The sequence below is a fragment of the Muntiacus reevesi genome, chromosome 3 (assembly GCF_963930625.1).
Source record: "Muntiacus reevesi chromosome 3, mMunRee1.1, whole genome shotgun sequence".
NCBI lineage: Eukaryota > Metazoa > Chordata > Mammalia > Artiodactyla > Cervidae > Muntiacus > Muntiacus reevesi.
The window spans coordinates 270,255,113-270,261,495 of NC_089251.1; positions in this window are offsets into that span (position 1 = coordinate 270,255,113).

The following is a 6,383-nucleotide window of genomic DNA, read 5'->3' on the forward strand; positions in this document are numbered from 1 at the left end:
ATGGGCTACAGTCTATGGGGTTGCAAAGTCAAACACAACTTATCGACTAAACAACAATTCTCAGGCTTCGAAATTAAATTAGAATAAATTTCAAATCCCTTACCTCTGCTTACAAGACTGTATAACCTACCTCCTGCTTCCATTCCCACCCTCTTCCCCCACCTCCCCCGTTCTTTCCTCTCTCTAATGCCTTTGCACTGTGTGTCTTTCAGTTCGAGAACTCTGCTCCCAAATCTTCACTGTTATCGTTCAGCTTTGGCATAAATGTCACATCTTCAAAGAGATCTTCCATCGCCATCAAATCAACACTGGTACTGTCCTTAAACCTTCTATCATATACACTGTTTTCTCCTCAAAACATTTAACATCTAAAAGGCTCTAGGCATCTATCCGTTTATTTAATTTTGTCTCCCTCATTATCATTCCCAAACTAGAACATAAATTTCATGAGGATAGGGACCTGGATTCTCATGCACTGCTGTTGCCTTCACACCTACAACAGTGTTTGGGGCACAGCAGACATCCAATAACACTGCTGAATGTATGAATGTAGATGATACAAAGAGGAGTAAGATATCAACTTACAAATGTGCACAGGAAAAGTTTTAATACGAGGTAACATCTGTACCAAAGGATGAGAGATTTGATAATTTCTGGCTAGGCAATCAAGAATGAGTTCAGAGAGAAAGTAGCAAGAGAAGTAGCCTTTAAAGATATTTAGGAATTTTAGGGCAGTTTTACATTTTGTCTGGTAGGCTAAAAACTTTAGACATCTTCTTATAGGCAATGAAAAATACAGACATTTCAAATAAGGAAGGATACATGATTATGGCAAGATTTACAAAAGTTAATAGAACCAGTTGATATTTCTTACTTTAGAGAAGAAATAACCAAGCATTATATGCATATACTACTAATTTATAGTTAAAACTAATGACCAAAGACTTTTTCAATTGAAAAACATGACAACAGGAAAAAAAAAAACACAAAATTTTACACTCTATAATAAACTTAATTGTTTTAATTAGTCTTATTTTGACAATTTTGACAGCATACTTACTAATTTATGTTTTTAATAAGACAAAGAACTAAAAAATCACCTCTGACAATCATTTTACCAAATTAAAAAATATTCAAACATCTCCTCGTTAGTAAAGGAAACGTTTTTTCTAAATTCTTAATGTGCTCTAATCTGATAAAATTCCACTTTCTGGTCATCCAATGTTTTAAGCAATCTTTTGTCTGGGGAAAAAAAAAATCAAATTCTGATTAATTTTTTTTTAATAAATGTTTAAAGCAGAATTTTATGTCTCCCCATGTGTCTTTTTAAAATCATGTCTTGTTGTCTTGTTTAATGTTTTCAGCTTTGATCTTTACTAAAAACCTAAAACAGCTATAACACTGCTCCCAAAGGTACAATTTACAATACAAACTTAGAAACCCTCCTCCATAAAGATGAGATGTCAACACTAAAGAGTTCAGGGACTTAAATTACCAAAACAGCACCAAATGTTTACGGTATCACTGTGAATTCAAGAAAAAGGAGCACACAGAATGAGTTTTTAAAAAATAGCCTTTTTTCCAAAACACAATTAAAACTACCATCACCTTAACATTTAAAATACTTAGATCACTTGGCCAATCATTTCATCAGTTTATAGCACACAAAAGAGCCCTGGAAATACATTTGATTTGATAAGAAAAAGTCCAATTTTTAAATTGACATTAAAGACAAAATCTACTGTATATGCAAGAATAAATTTATGGCGTAACAATGATGTTTATTTATTAGAACCTCAAACCAAATACTTGGGTCAAGACTTTTATTCTTACACGGTATCCTCAAGTTCTTACCTTGGATGAGAAAACAATGACCTTTTCAATACCCGATATACTGAAGATAGCATTGCCTAATACTACCATTTCCTGCTTTTTTTAATGTCGTCCCTCTCTCCTGCATAATGCTGAATTTTAGCATGTAAGGCAATGTATAGCCTATGAAATTATTTCATTTCTGAGTATCTGAAGATAAATGTTTTCTATTACAGGGTAAACAATCCAAATTTATTCTTAAGTAAAATGACAAAACCAAATCTACCTGGCATTACTGGATTGTGTCAATCAAATCAGAAACCTCTGGGTCACTTGCACTACTCAGAGTAGATCTAATACACAGATTCATTTTAGGGATTGAGAGAATGAATCACAGCAAGAGTTCAACATGAACACTTCACACTATGAAAGTGAAAGAGAGAAAGGAAAATCAAGGCAAACTAACAAATTTAATTCCTTCTTTCAATATAGATAAATATTTTTAAAACTGAAACTTATATTTACTTCATAAATCTTTAAAAAAACTTTCTTTGCCAAGTCCCGTAAGATCGGTAGAATTGTAGTGCTTCTACACTGCTTCTCTTCTATTAAAATAGAAAAAGCAGCACTGCTTCTATCAAAGATCAATACCCTAACGTGGGCATGGAGTCCAACTACTCCTGTCTTTGCAAGAAAACCACTGACTAACCTCTCTCTCTCCCGTATAGTCAGTTTCTCCTCTTCTACTGAACCACTATCATGAACAAATGTGCTCTATTATTACACATCTTAAGAAATTCCTCAGGACTTCCCGATAGCTCAGATGGTAAAGAATCTGACTGCAATGCAGGAGACCTGGTTTCGATCTCTGGGCCAGGAAATTCCTCTCCTGACCTCAGCTCCCCTTCACCTCCCCCGCCCCACCAATTAGATATGACCATTTCTTTGTTCTACTCACAGCAAAACTTCTTCATCTAGTGGCCTTCATTTCCTATCTCTATTTTCTCACCTTTAATTTACTCTTTAACCCACCCTAATCCTAAACAATCTCCTGAAACTCAATTGTCAAGGTCAGTGATGACTACCCAGTGGCCTAATTCCATTGCCTCATCTTAGTACAGTAACCTCTTCAGGAACATTAGACCAAGCAGACCACTCTCTTCTACTTGAAGTAGATGTCTTCTCTTGTCCTCTACTTGTTCTTCTGGCTTTCCTCCTCCCTCTGATTTCCTCTATTGGTTTGTTTTGTCTCTTCAGGCGTCTTCTAAAACATGAGTGCCTGAGGACTTGTACCAGGACTGCTTTCTCTCCTGTTTTCTCACCTACTCCCAAGGCTTTAACGTCAATAACCTCAGACATGCAGATGACACCACCCTTATGGCAGAAAGTGAGGAAGAACTAAAGAGCCTCTTGATGAAAGTGAAAAAGTTGGCTTAAAGCTCAACATTCAGAAAACTAAGATCATGGCATCTGGTCCCATCACTTCATGGCAAATAGATGGGGGAGCAGTGGAAACAGTGGCTGACTTTATTTTGGGGGGCTCCAAAATCACTGCAGATGGTGATTGCAGCCATGAAATTAAAAGACGCTTGCGCCTTGGAAGGAAAGTTATGGCCAACCTAGACAGCCTATTAAAAAGAAGACATTATTTTGCCAACAAAGGTCCGCGTAGTCAAGGCTATGGTTTTTCCAGTGGTCATGTATGGATGTGAGAGTCGGACTATAAAGCAAGCTGAGCGCCGAAAAATTGATGCTTTTGAACTGTGGTGTTGGAGAAGACTCCTGAAGAGCCCCTTGGACTGCAAGGAGATCCAACCAGGTCATCCTAAAGGAGATCAGTCCTGGCTGTTCATTGGCAGGACTGATGCTGAAGCTGAAACTCCAGTACTTTGGCCACCTCATGCAAAGAGTTGACTCATTGGAAAAGACCCTGATGCTGGGAGGGATTGGGGGCAGGGGGAGAAGGGGAAGACAGAGGATGGGATGGTTGGATGGCATCACTGACTCGATGGACATGGGTTTGGGTGGACTCCAGGAGTTGGCGATGGACAGGGAGGCCTGGCGTGCTGCAGTTCATGGGGTCGCAAAGAGTCGGACACGACTGAGTGACTGAACTGAACTGAATGATGTTAAATCTCGAATTTAAATCCTAACCCTCTTCTGTGAATATCCAACTATCTATCTGATATTTCACTTGGATACATTTAAAATAAACAGATACCTGATTCACAAATTTCCTGGCCCTCTCCCTATGAGATTTAAATCTTCAAATACCTACTCCTCTGAAGATTTCTGTCACAAAGAATACAGGGACAATTTTTTTTTCTTCTCTTACAGGGGCAGCCTTGCTCTTCCACACTATTACAGCAGCCTGAGTATGTATGTGCTAAGTCACTTCAGTCGCGTCTGACTCTTTCGACCCTATGGACAGTAACCCACCAGGCTCCTCTGCCCATTGGATTCTCCAGGCAAGAATGCTGGAGTGGGTTGCCATGTCCTCCTCCAGGGGATCTTCCCAACCCAGAGATTGAACCTACGTATCTTACATATCCTGCCCTGGCAGGTGGGTTCTTTACCACTCACACCACCTTATTTTGTGAAGAGTATAGTCAGAATTCATTATTTTCTGAATAAAAATGCCCTATATACAGTGAGGGTTCTGAATGACACCTGGATCCAATGGCTAGATTAAAGCAGTAACATCAATAGATAAGGCAGGCAAGATCTCAGCACCACATTAAAGCTCGAGGATGTATTCTACAATTTCTAAGAGGAAGCCAGAATACTAATTCTTTAGATATTCCCAGATTACGTGAATGTTGTTCTTATCAGGCATCAAATACAACAAAAAATAAATCACTGTGAAAACGTTGGCAATCAAACAGGCATTTTCCTGAGCAATGCATAATAGAAAAGTATGCAGCACCCTAAAAGCATTACTTTTTTGAATAAATTCACCTTGAGATTACCAAAAACAGCAGTTGTAAGATCGCTGATCCAATGCTTATTTAAATGGGGAGTGGCACCAGAGCCACTTTCAAAGACTATCCTTAAAAATCTTTAAATTCTGATATGCAAGCTTTAGCACAGTGTTCACCTATGCTGAACAGAGCTGACCTGAGTGACCAGTGGCTTCCCAGTGGCTCAGTGGTGAAGAATCCACCTGCCAATGCAGGAGACGCAGGAGACTCGAATTCGGTCCCTGGGTCAGAAGATCCCCTGGAAGAGGACATGGCAACCCACTCCAGTATTCTTGCCTGGAGAATCCCAAGAGCAAAGGAGCCTGCTGGGCTACTGTTCACAGGGTCACAAAGAATTGAACATGACTAAGCACACATGAGTGACCAATAAAACATTGCAGAAGCGTGTGACTTCTGAGGCTACGTCACTGTAAGACACTGTGGCTTCTACCCTGGTCCCTTGGATTGCTTACTGTGGAGCCAGCCTCTGGGTTATCAGGACACTCAGGCCACTCAGGTAACCTTATGGAAAGGTCAACATTTGGGTCCCAGGATGGCCTTTCCATAAGGTTACCTGAGTGTCCTTACAATGACTACCAACTTGCCAGCCAGATGAGTGAGTGAATGACCCCGGAAGCCGATCCTCTAGCCCTACTCAGCACTTGTTGCTCATGTAGACAGAGAATAAGCAAAATACACAGATTCTTTCACCTTACTGTAATCCATAACAGAAATTCCTCCTAACCACCCCCTTGAATAACTAGCAAATGAGCCATCCTTGTCAGAATTTCCCCAATTATCTTAACCACGGGACCACTTCTGTTAAAGCCCAAACCAGTAGGATTTCGAAACTGAAAGACTGGCTAATCAGACTGAAGCAGAAAGCTGTTTATCCTCTTCCAGTATCTGCTTTGTAACTTTTGAAGTAAAAAAAAAAACTGTTCTGGAGCTTGAATGAGAGTTATCATTATGATTTAAAATGCATGTTCTAGAATGCTACCTTGTGATGAAGACACAAATTAGAGTTTACCACAGTAGTGTATATATTTGCCCACCTAACAAGCTGAATTTGCAAAATTTGGGTTTCTGTGGACTACAGTGTGAAAAGCTAATCAAGAAACTGGTCACAGTGATTACACTGTTACCTGTGTTAATCACACAGTGATTGCTTCTGTGAAGGGGACATGTGTAACTAAGAGAGACAGGGATGAAAAGTCAAAGTGTGAGTCGTTCAGTTGTGTCTGATTCTGTGACCCCCATGGACTATAGCCCACCAGACTCCTCTGTGCAGGAAATTCTCCAGACAAGAATACTGGAGTGGGTTGCCATTCCTTTTCCAGGGTGTCTTCCCAACCCAGGAACTGAAGCAGGGTCTCCTGCATCGCAGGCAGGTTCTTTTCCGTCTAAGCCACCAGGGAAGAGACAGGGACAGCATATTTATTTTCATTTCGTTTTCTCTTGCAGGTTTTGATATGTATACTGCACGCCGGTAATATCTGCTCAAGAATATAAATCTTTAAGTCTCTTCCTGACAAAACTACATTTTTTAATGTTTAAAATAAGAGAAACCTAAAACAACTTCAGTACTTATTCAAAATCATGCTCATTACT